Raw genomic sequence first — 13,007 nt, 5'->3', positions numbered from 1 at the left:
TCATGCTGCTGTCTGGAGTTAAACGCCAGAAAAACGTCATGATCCGGAGTTGAACGCCCAAAACACGTCATAACCTAAAGTTTGACGCCAAGAAAAGCCTTTACACGTGGAAAGCTTTAATCTCAGCCCCAGCACACACCAAGTGGGCCCCAGAAGTGGATTTCTGCACCAATTATCTTAGTTATTCATTTTCTGTAAACCTAGGGTACTAGTTTACTATTTAAACAACTTTTACAGACGTTTCTTGTACCTCATGACATTTTCAGATCTGAATTACATACTCTTTGACGGCATGAGTCTCTAAACTCCATTGTTGGGGGTGAGGAGCTCTGCAGCGTCTCGATGATTTAATACAATTCCTTTGTTTTCCATTCAAACACGCTTGTTCTTATCTAAGATGTTTATTCGCGCTTAACTGTGGAGAAGGTGATGATCCGTGACACTCATCACCTTCCTCAACCCATGAACGTGTGCCTGACAACCACCTCCGTTCTACATCAGATTGAATGAATATCTCTTAGATTCCCCAACAGAATCTTCGTGGTATAAGCCGGATTGATGGCAGCATTCATGAGAATCCGGAAAGTCTAAACCTTGTCTATGGTATTCCGAGTAGGATTCCGGGATTGAATGACTGTGACGTGCTTCAAACTTTAACCTGCTGGGCGTTAGTGACAGACGCAAAAGAGTGATTCTATTCCAGTAGGAGCGGGAACCAACCGGTGATTAGCCGTACTGTGACAGAGTGCGTGAGCATAGTTTTCACTGCGAGGATGGGAAGTAACCACTGACAACGGTGACACCCTACATAGAGCTTGCCATGGAAGGAACCTGCGTGTGAGAAGAGGATTTCAAGGAAGAGTTGAAGTCAGAGGACAAAGCATCTCCAAAACTCCAACATATTCCCCAGTATTGCAAATCAAAGTAACATTGTTCCCTCTTTTATTTTTATAATCAAATCCAGTGACTTCACTTTTAATCCAAATAATCCTATTGACATCCTGACTAAGATTAATAAAATAAATATTGATTGCTTCAAACCAATAATCTCTGTGGATTCGACCCTTACTCACGTAAGGTATTACTTGGACGACCCAGTACACTTGCTGGTCAGTTGAATGGAATTGTGCAAGTAATCAGTTAGTTAAATTAGTTCTCCTTGGCACATGCCAAGGAGCCATTAATTAAGGATCACAATTTCGTCCACCAGTACACCAGGTCTTAAACTTAGAGTTCACATCCTTAACATGTTTGTAGGTCACCCAAGTATTAACGTAGAACTCCCTGACCATCAGAACACCTACCTCAGTCACAGGGTTGCACAAGAACTCCCAACCCCTCCTCAAAATCTGCTCCCTAATCTATGGATACTAATATATGGTTACAACTCAAGTCGAACCTCTGGAATTACCTTCTTTTTGCTTGCAATCTCATGGAAGTGATCCTCATGGATTTTAGAACTAAACCGGTTGTTATCAAACTGACTGGTTGCGGGAGCGTTTTCCTTTCTCTTCCTAGAAGAGGATTCTCCGATTTTGGGTGCCATATGAAATATGATAAAGAAGAAAAGCAAAGCACTCCACCACCAAACTTAAAGCTTTTTCTCGTCCTCGAGCAAAGAAAAGAGAGCAAGAGAAAGAAAGGGGGTAAGAGGTGGTAAAAAGAAGAAGGTTAGGGGGAGAGAAAGGGAAAAATGAAAGGGAAGCAATAAGGTGAAAAGGGGAGAAGGGATGAAATATTGTAAATTGAGGTGTAGTGAAAAGTGAAAAAGAGGTGGATATTTGTATAGCCGGGGGGGAGGGGGCTGAGTGATATTATAGAGTAAAATGGGTTGGTATATGGGGAATGGGAAATAGAGACATAGGGGAGATTTGATGAGATATGATATGGTGATGGTGTGTAAGGAATTGAATGAACGGATTTGGGGTGAAATATGATTTGATGGGGGTTAGAGGGAAGGAATGGTGGAGGGGGAAAGGGATTTGAAATAGTCAATAGGGTAATGAGGATGGTTTTTACCGTTGCAAATTTGAATTTTATTTTTCAATAGTCAAATCTGCGTTGCTGGCACTAAACACCAGCTCCAGTGTTAAGTGCTACTGCGCTTCACAATATGTGCCCTTCAGGGCACTAAACGCCAGTCCTGGCATTTAGCGCCACCACTCTTTTCAAAAAAAATTTGGGATGAGCTGGGCGTTTAGCTCTCTATGAGGTCTGAGTCTATCTTGGCTTGCATGCCATCTGGGGCATTAAACATCCTTCCTGGTGTTTAACGCCAGCACCCTAGCTGCCATTCCTAGAGCTAAACGCCCAGCCTGACATTTAGCACCCAAATCGACATCAATCTTTCTCGATTTGCGTGCTCCTCAGCGCTAAACGCCCATCCTGGCATTTATCGCCAGAGCACCCGAATTGAAATGTTCTTCAAGTGTTCTGTTCTTCCTCTAGATTCTTCCTGTGCCTGTTCTAAATACCTTGCATGACTATGAACATAATTAAACTAAGAAAAACTATGAATAAGAATCATAAATGAACAAAAAATCAAATTGAACATAAAATCGCAGGATACTCAGGGTCGGATTACATCCCAACAAGTGCTTCTTTTCGGTCATTAGCTTAACGGTCAATTCTGCTATGTCAGCAGATGATTGTATCTCTGACGATCAATCTCGCCCCCAAGATAGTGCTTTAGGTCATCACCTCTCATTGTGAATCTTTTTCCTGTGTTCTTATGGATTAACTCAATGTGCTCAAGATATAGAATCATGTTCACTGTATGAGGCAAGATTGGGCTTTTAGTCAACACTACTTTCATTCCTGGTGAGAAATCCTCAATGGGGATTATTTTGTTTCTCCATCCCTAGGGTACCTTCTTCTTGGGACCTTCCTCCTTGGTGAATGATGCACACCCAACACCAAACTTAGGTTTGATGTCAGGGAGAATGGTATTGGTTTCCACCGAAGGAAGCTTGAGCTATAAACTCTGCTTTACTTCGATCAGGGATCCTTGGAGACTTGAGTTAGTGAGTTCACTCTGCATGCAAGTGTCTCCTTCACTTGAGTGATGTATGGGTCTAAAAACCTTGAAGACCAAATAATCCTCATACATCCCCAAAACCAATTCACCTTTTTTCCACATCTATTAGAGCTTCCCAATGGACAGGAATAGTCTTTCTAGGATTATAGAGTCATTTTCTTCCTATCCCATGTTAAGGACTACAAAATCTACAAGGAGAAAGAATTTTCCAACATTGGCCAAGACATTCTCCACTATTCTATGTGCATGTTTCAGAGACTTGTTTGCCATTTATAATGATATCCTTGTTGATTGTACCTCTTAGATTTGCAACTTTTTATTATAGACAAGGGCATTAGATTGATACTTGCACCAAGATTACATAAAGCTTTTTTTCAAAGGTTGTGTTCCGAATGGTGCATAGAATCTAAAAGCTCCCTGGTTCCGGCATTTTCCTTGGCAATTTGCTTTGAATTATTGTACTACATTCCTTGGTCAAGACCACAGTTTCATCTCCCTTTAAGGCCTTCTTCTTAGAGAGTAGGCCTTTCATGAACTTTACATAGAGAGACATTTACTCCAAAACCTCAGCAAAAGAAATATTGATTTGCAACTTTCTAAAAGCTTCTAAGAACTGTGAAAATTGCTTGTCCTTGGTCTCCTTTTAGAGCTTCTGAAGGTATGGCATCTTCAGTCTGTACTTAGATGCCTTGGGTGGGGCGTGTGCTAATGTACCCTCAGTCTTTTTTAGAGATTTTGTTTTCTCTGATCCCTTAGCAACTTGCACTTCCTCCTCTGTCACTAGTTCTTTTGCCACTATGATGGCCTTGCACTCTTCTCTTGGATTAGGGACTGTGTCACTAGGAAGAGTATTAGGAGGCTTCTTCGGTACTTGCTTGCTCAAATAACCCACCTGAATCTTCAAGTTTCTGAGTGAGACTCTAGTTTCCTGCATAAAACTATGTTGATTCTTGGCGAGTTTTGCAATAATAGATGTCAGGTCAGGAATACTCTGGGACTGAAATGGTTCTTCCTGTGGTTGAGAGGCTTGAAATTGATAGTTGTTAAAATTATTCTAATTAAAACCGCCCTGAGAATTATTGAAGTTTGGTTGCTTCTGAGATTGGTCTCTCCACCCAAAGTTAGGATGATTCCTCCACGCTTGATTATATGTCTTAGAAAATAGATCATTGTTGGAGGGTCTAGAGGCATTACCCATGAAATTAATCTGTTGATACACCACTATTTTATGATATATTTTGGACTGAATTGAGTGAGTTTTGTCAACTATTCTCACACTTACTCGTGTAAAGTGCATGTTTTTAAGTTTCCTTCCTAATTTTGTGCTATGATTGAAAACATATTTCCTAGGCCTTAAAATTGTTAATTTTTAATTCTCCTTTCTTACCATTCGATGCTGTGATGTGTATGTTAAGTGTTTTCAGGTTTACAGGGCATGAATGGCTTAAAGGATGAAGATGAAGCATGTTAAAGTGGAAGGAATACAAGAAATTAAAGAGTTAAGAAGCGAGGAGCGACGCGCAAGCATAGCTGACGCGTGCGCGTGACCTGGAGCGTCTTTCAGTGACGTGTACGCATGGCTGACGCGTATGCGTGACAGAGCGTCATGTGTTGCACTTAACAGAACTTACTGGGGGTAATTTCTGGGCTGATTTGGACCTAGTTTCAAGCCTAAAAACGTATATAGAGGCAGGGATGTAGCTGAGACTGAGGGGACTTCACTTCACTTTAGTTTTTGATTAGTTTTGAATTTTAGAGAGAGAAACACCTACTTTTCTCTAGGGTTTCTGATGTTCTTAGTTTTGCTTTAAATTGGATCTTGAGAGAGTTGTTGCTATCTTCAATTGGAGTCATTGTTCTTATAGTTTTCTTCTCTAATACTTCTATTACTCTTCTCTATTTAATTACTTTGAATTTATGTTTGGATCTTGTCACTCTTGAATTTTATTAATGCACTAAAGTATTTTTATGTTTATTTTTATTGTTTTGTTGATCCTCGTCAATTATTGTTAGTGCTAATTTTGATTTAATTAATTTCTCATAATTATCATGTCTTTTATTTACTCCTATTATGTGTTTATGAAAATGATATTCATGTTAATGGAGTAAAGCTCCCAACTTGGTTGGGGGTTGAGTAATTGGAACCCATTGAGTTGTTAGACCCAAGTATTAATCTTAATTGGAAATTGCTGGCTAGCTCAATTCTCACTAACTCTACTCCTTCTCCATGAAGTGACTAGGACTTGTGAGCTAGAGTTAGTGATGCCCACTTGACTTTCCTTCAATTGCTAGAGGATAACTAAGTGGGAGCAATTAACCTTTATTATTACACTTAGGAAAGACAACAAGGATAGAAACTCCAATTCTCTCCCCTAACCAGGGCCTTTTATTTTGAATACTTATCACCTCTTGTTAGTTATTCATTGCTTTCATTCCTAGCTATTTATTTTGTCTGTTCTCAATTTCAAAAACATTCAAAAAAAATTCCTAAACAATAATTCGCATCTTGTGTTAACTCTTAGGGAAATGACCCAGGATTCTACTCTCGGTTATTTATTATTAATTGTGACACATTCTAAATTGATAGTGAAAATTTCATCAATTAAGGTTGTTCTTGCAATACTATTTTTATCAGAAATTCTTAACTGGCATTTTTTCACCCATCACCTGTTCAGAAGCAAACTGACCATAGTCATAAGTCTTAACCTGAGAGAAGCCACCACTTATGTGATAGGAAGTGTCTTGAGCACTGACAACTGAAACTTACATTTCACCAAGTGTTGTGTAATAGCATTGATTTGCTGGGGCATAGCCTTATTCTGGGCAAGATTAGCATCCAGGGTATCAAACTTCATGACTCCCTTCTTTACTGAGGTCCTTTCAGAAGAGTACAGATATTGGTTGTTGGCAACTATTTCAATCAACTCGATGGCCGGTCTTCTTCATGTGGAGTGACCCTCCTGCAGAATTATCTAAAAATAATCTGGTAGTTTCAAAGACTCCATCATAGAATATCTGTAACTGTATCCATTCAGAGAACATATCAGAAGGACACTTCTTGAACATTAGCTTGTACCTTTTTCCAAGCTTCATAGAGAGACTCTCCCTCTTTTTGCCTGAATATCTGAACATCCGTCCTCAGCTTAAACAGCTTCTGAGGTGGAAAGAACTTGGTTAGAAACCTATTAACCACCTTATCCAAAGTATCCAAGCTCTCTTTGGGCCGAGTATCAAGCTATTGTTTACCTCAGTCCCGTATAGCAAATGGGAAGAGAAGTAGTTTGTAGACATTAGGATAGACTCCATTAGTCTTCACAGTGTCACAGATCTGCAGGAAATTAGAAATAAACAAGTTGGAATCTTCCTGCAAGAGTCCGTAAAACTGGAAATTTTGTTGCACCAAAGAAATCAACTGAGGCTTCAGCTCAAAGTTGTTTGCAGCAATAGGGGGTACAATAATGCTATTTCCATGGAAATTCGGGCTAGGAGCAGTATAAGAGCCAAGTGTTCTCCTAAGTTGTGCAGGCATATTAGGAGGGTTAACAACATTGACATTAACCGCATTGTTGTTGTTGTTGACCTCCATAATGGACTCTTCAGCTTCCTTCTGAGAGTTATCTTTGAGATTTTCAGTAGCTCTGTAAGCTTTAACCTGCTGCAAACATCTTCTTGCAGTCCTCTCAATCTTAGGGTCAAAGTTTAGAAGGGGTTCTTTGTCCCTGTTCCTACCCATAAACAGATAGAAAACAAGGAAAATTGGGAATCTCTAAGTTAGAGTGTAAAAAATTTTTAGTGAGGTATCCTATGTAACAGAAATAAAATAGAATGAACTAAATAAATAATAATAACAATTCAAAAATCACACAGAAAAATAGACCACCAAAATCAAAAATAATGAAAATAAAAATGATTAGGAAAATAAAATAAAATTACTAAGGGGGACACCAAACTTAATTTTGGAAATCAAGGAAAAATTTTAACTAAAATGAAGCTTAAATTTTTAAAAATTTAGGGAACAAAGCAAATAAAAGAAGCAAAAGCTAAAAAATGCCAGATCTAAGTAATCAAACAATGGTTAGTTGTCAATCACAGTCAATCCCTGGCAACGGTACCAAAAACTTGGTGCAGAATTCAAAGTCCACAAACTAACCGGCAAGTGCACCGAGTCTTACCAAGTAATACCTCAGGTGAGTGAGGGTCGATCACACGAGGATTGATAGACTGAGAAACAATAGTCGAATGACTCACTTAGTCAGGAAAGCAGAAAGTGGTATTTTGAGGGTTGTAAATCTCATTAAACAGTACTTCAGAGAGTAAGAAAGCAAACAGTAGAATTGGTGTGAAATATATGTGAGAAGACAGTTAAGGTTTCGGAGTTGTTTATTCTTCCGAATTAATTTTTCTTACCAACTATTTTAATCATGAAAGATTCATTTCATGGCAAACTGTAATTGACTAAACCCTAATACCTTAGTGATTTAGTCTCCTCTAACCTGATCAACTGCCAATTCCTTGTTTACTTAATATAGATTAGAGGGTTAGGTTCAATTCTAGTTTATTGGCCATAAAAATCCTAATTACCTAAATATAAGAGGATTATATATCACGTATCCCGTTAAGTCCAAGTAATTAGCAGTTTAGGAGGAGTTGCTTTCAAGTTAGTTGATGAGCGGATAATTTGTACGCTTTTTGGCATTGTTTTTAGTAGATTTTAGTGGTTTTTATTATATTTTTATTATTTTTTAGTTAAAATTCACTTTTCTGGACTTTACTATGAGTTTGTGTGTTTTTCTATGATTTCAGGTATTTTCTGGCTGAAATTGAGGGACCTGAGCAAAAATCTGATTCAGAGGCTAAAAAGGACTGTAGATGCTCTTGGATTCTGACCTCCCTACATTCGAAGTTAATTTTCTGGAGCTACAGAAGCCCAATTGGCACGCTCTCAACGGAGTTGGAAAGTAGACATCCTGGGCTTTCAAGAAATGTATAATCGTTCATACTTTACCCGAGATTTGATGGCTCAAACCAGCATTCCAAATCAGCACAAAACTGCCCGGCGTTAAACGCCGGAACTGGCACAAGAATGGGAGTTAAACGCCCAAACTGGCACAAAAGCTGGCGTTTAACTCCAAGAGAAGTCTCTACACGAAAATGCTTCAATGCTCAGCCCAAGCACACACCAAGTGGGCCCAGAAGTAGATTTTTATGTAATTTACTCATCTTTGTAAACCCTAGGCTACTAGTTCTCTACAAATAGGACCTTTTGCTATTGTATTTTTTATCTTTGGACGTCTAGTTCTTAGATCAGATCTTGGTTCTTCTGGTTCCCTCTATGGAGCCAAAGCCAATGATCACTTTTGTTCTTATGTATTTTCAATGGTGGAGTTTCTACACACCATAGATTAAGGTGTGGAGCTCTGCTATACCTCGAGTATTAATGCAATTACTATTGTTCTTCTATTCAATTCAGCTTATTCTTCTTCTAATATATTCATTCGTACCCAAGAACATGATGAATGTGATGATTATGTGACGCTCATCATCATTCTCACTTATAAACGAGTGCCTGACAACCACTTCTGTTCTACAAGCAAACAAGGCTTGAATGTTTATCTCTTGGATCCCTTGATCGGAATCTTCATGGTATAAGCTAGAATTGATGGCGGCATTCAAGAGAATCAGGAAGGTCTAAACCTTGTCTGTGGTATTCTGAGTAGGATTCAATGATTGAATGACTGTGACGAGCTTCAAACTCCTGAAGGCTGGGCGTTAGTGACAGACGCAAAAGAATCAATGGATTCTATTCCAACCTGATTGAGAACCGACAGATGATTAGCCGTGCCGTGACAGGGTGCGTTGAACATTTTCACTGAGAGGATGGGAGGTAGCCACTGACAACGGTGAAACCCTACATACAGCTTGCCATGGAAAGGAAGAAGAAGGATTGGATGAAGACAGTAGGAAGGCAGAGAGACGGAAGGAACAAAGCATCTCCATACGCTTATCTAAAATTCTCACCAATGAATTACATAAGTATCTCTATCCTTTTTTATGTTTTATTCATATATCATCCATAACCATTTGAATCTGCCTAACTAAGATTTACAAGGTGACCATAGCTTGCTTCATACCAACAATCTCCGTGGGATCGACCCTTACTCGCGTAAGGTTTATTACTTGGACGACCCAGTGCACTTGCTGGTTAGTTGTGCGAAGTTGTGATAAAGAGTTGAGATTGCAATTGAGCGTACCATGTTGATGGCGCCATTGATGATCACAATTTCGTGCACCAAGTTTTTGGCACCGTTGCCGGGGACTGTTGAGTTTGGACAACGGACGGTTCATCTTGTTGCTTATATTAGGTATTTTTCTTCAGAGTTCTTAAAAATGAATTCTAGTGTTTCAAGGTGTTGTTCTTATCATCACCAAAGCTGATTGATTTTCATCAATTTAGCTCTTGAATGCAATGTCCTGCTGAAGCTTGGCTAGCCATGTCTATCTCTTTTAAACTGAAGCTTTAGACTAACATTCCATGATTCCTGGAATTCTCATTAAGAATTTTGATATCTTTATTTTCTTTTCCACTTAATTTTCGAAAAAAAACCAAAAAAATTACAAAATCATAAAAAAAACCAAAAATATTTTATGTTTCTTATTGAGACACTAGTCTCATTTTAAGTTTGGTGTCAATTGCATGTTTCTGTTCTTCTTGCATTTTTCATGTGTCTTCAGTGATCTTCAAGTTGTTTTTGATGATTTACTTGCTCTGATCTTTAAATTCTCTTGTCTTGAGTGTTTTGTTGTTTCTCATATGCATTCTCATTTTGTTAGTGTCAGTAGTATACAAACTTCTAAGTTTGGTGTCTTGCATGCATTGTTGTTTGATTTTAGTTGCATGTTGATTATACCTCATCATTAAAAATCCAAAAAAAATTTTTAATTTGTGTCTTTTCAAGTCAATAATACAGAGAATTGGAGATTCAGAACATACAGCAGATGAATTACACAGAAAAAGCTGGGCGTTCAAAACGCCCAGTGAGGAAGGCAAACTGGCGTTTAAACGCCAGCCAGGGTGCCTGGCTGGGCGTTTAACGCCCAAAAGGGTAGTGCTTTGGGCGTTAAACGCTAGAATGTGCACCATTCTGGGCGTTTAACGCCAGGATGGCACAAGAGGGAAGATTTTGTTTTTAATTCAAATTTTTTTCAGGTTTTCAAAATTTTTCAAAATCAAATCTTTTTTCAAATCAAATCTTTTCAATCAAATATTTTTCAAAATCAATTTCTTTCCATTTTCAAAAAAAAAATACTTGCTATCAATTAATGATTTGATTCAACATTTCAAGTATGTTGCCTTTTCTGTTGAGAAAGGTTTAATGTTTGAATCATATCTTTTCTTGTTAGCCAAGTCATTAATTTTTAAAATCAAATCTTTTTAAATTGTTTTTCAAATCATATCTTCTAAATCACATCTTTTTAAAACTATAACTTTTCAATTATATCTTCTTAATCATATCTTTTTCAAAATAGTTTTCAATCATATCCTTTTGATTTCTAATTTCAAAATCTTTTTCAGAAATCACTTGATTTCTTTTCCACTCTTAGTTTTCGAAAATCAATAAGTTTTTTTCAAAATGTTTTTAAAATCTTTTACTTAATTTTCGAAAATTTCTTCCCTTCTTCTCACATCCTTCTATTTATGGACTAACACTATTCCTCAATGAACAATTCGAACTCCATCTCTCTTGATAAGTTCGAATTGTTCTACTTCTTCCTTCTATTTTTCTTTTCCTTTGACACCTTAAGGAATCTCTATACTGTGACATAGAGGATTTCATATTTTCTTATTCTCTTCTCTTTCATATGAGCAGGAGCAAAGACAAAAGCATTCTTGTTGAGGCTGGCCCTGAACCTGAAAAGACCTTGAAGCGAAAGCTAAGAGAAGCTAAGGCACAATTCTCTGTAGAGGACCTAACAGAAATCTTCAAAGAAGAAGAACCCATGGCAGCCGAAAACAACAACAATGCCAACAATGCAAGGAAGGTGCTGGGTGACTTTACTGCACCTACTCCCGACTTCTATGGGAGAAGCATTTCTATCCCTGCCATTGGAGCAAACAACTTTGAGCTTAAGCCTCAATTAGTTTCTCTAATGCAACAGAATTGCAAGTTCCATGGACTTCCATGGAAGATCCTCATCAGTTTTTAGCCGAGTTCTTGCAAATTTGTGACACTGTCAAGACTAATGGGGTTGACCCTGAGGTCTACAGACTTATGCTATTCCCTTTTGCTGTAAGAGACAGAGCTAGGATATGGTTGGACTCACAACCTAAAGAAAGCCTGAACTCTTGGGAAAAGCTAGTCAATGCCTTCTTGGCAAAGTTCTTTCCACCTCAAAAATTGAGTAAGCTTAGAGTAGAAGTCCAAACCTTCAGACAAAAGGAAGGTGAATCCCTCTATGAAGCTTGGGAAAGATACAAACAATTGATCAAAAAGTGTCCATCTGACATGCTTTCTGAATGGAGCATCATAGGTATTTTCTATGATGGTCTGTCTGAATTGTCCAAGATGTCATTGGATAGCTCTGCTGGAGGATCTCTTCATCTGAAGAAGACGCCTACAGAAGCTCAAGAACTAATTGAAATGGTTGCAAATAACCAATTTATGTACACTTCTGAAAGGAATCCTGTGAACAATGGGACGAATCAGAAGAAAGGAGTTCTTGAGATTGATACTCTAAATGTCATATTGGCTCAGAACAAAATATTGACTCAGCAACTCAATATGATTTCTCAAAGTCTGTCTGGAATGCAAGCTGCACCAGGCAGTACTAAGGACGTTTCATCTGAAGAAGAAGCTTATGATCCTGAGAACCCTTCAATGGAAGATGTGAATTACATGGGAGAACCCTATGGAAACACCTATAATCCTTCATGGAGAAATCATTAAAATCTTTCATGGAAGGACCAACGGAGACCTCAACAAGGTTTCAACAACAATAATGGTGGAAGAAACAGGTTTAGCAATGGCAAGCCTTTTCCATCATTTTCTCAGCAACAGACAGAGAATTCTAAGCAGAGCCACTCTGACTTAGCAACCATGGTCTCTGATCTAATCAAAACCATTCAAAGTTTCATGACTGAAACAAGGTCCTCCATTAGGAATTTGGAGGCACAAGTGGGACAGCTGAGTAAGAAAGTTACTGAACTCCCTCTTAGTACTCTTCCAAGCAATACAGAAGAGAATCCAAAAGGGGAGTGCAAGGCCATCAACATGGCCGAATTTGGAGAGGAGGGAGAGGCAGTGAACGCCGCTGAGGAAAACCTCAATGGACGTCCACTGGCCTCCAATGAGTTCCCTAATGAGGAACCATGGAAATCTGAGGCTCACACTGAGACCATAGAGATTCCACTGGATTTACTTCTGCTATTCATGAGCTCTGATGAGTATTCTTCCTCTGAAGAGGATGAGTATGTCACTGAAGAGCAAGTTGCCAAGTACCTTGGAGCGATCATGAAGCTAAATGACAAGTTATTTGGTAATGAGACTTGGGAGGATGAACCCCCTTTGCTCACCAAAGAACTGGATGACTTGTCTAGGCAGAGATTACCTCAAAAGAGACAAGATCCTGGGAAGTTCTCAATACCTTGTACCATAGGCACCGTGACCTTTAAGAAGGCTCTGTGTGACTTAGGGTCAAGTATAAACCTCATGCCTCTCTCTGTAATGGAGAAGCTAGGGATCTTTGAGGTACAAGCTGCAAGAATCTCACTAGAGATGGCAGACAATTCAAGAAAACAAGCTTATGGACTTGTAGAGGATGTTCTGGTAAAGGTTGAATACCATTACATCCCTGCTGATTTCATAGTCCTAGAGACTGGGAAGTGCATGGATGAATCCATCATCCTTGGCAGACCCTTCCTAGCCATAGCAAAGGCTGAGATTGATGTTGACAGAGGTGAACTGATCATTCA

The 13,007-nt window shown here is 38.7% G+C and overlaps 1 non-coding gene across 1 annotated transcript; it reads right to left on the bottom strand.

Moving 5' to 3' along the window:
- Positions 1–11,439: 11,439 nt before the first annotated feature.
- LOC112704806 (small nucleolar RNA R71) lies at positions 11,440–11,543 on the bottom strand. Its single transcript, XR_003155413.1, has one exon. It is a non-coding gene; the product is annotated as a small nucleolar RNA R71 (small nucleolar RNA).
- Positions 11,544–13,007: the final 1,464 nt, after the last annotated feature.

The sequence above is a fragment of the Arachis hypogaea genome, chromosome 7 (assembly GCF_003086295.3).
Source record: "Arachis hypogaea cultivar Tifrunner chromosome 7, arahy.Tifrunner.gnm2.J5K5, whole genome shotgun sequence".
Lineage (NCBI taxonomy): Eukaryota > Viridiplantae > Streptophyta > Magnoliopsida > Fabales > Fabaceae > Arachis > Arachis hypogaea.
This window is presented reverse-complemented; position numbering and strand designations above follow the sequence as displayed.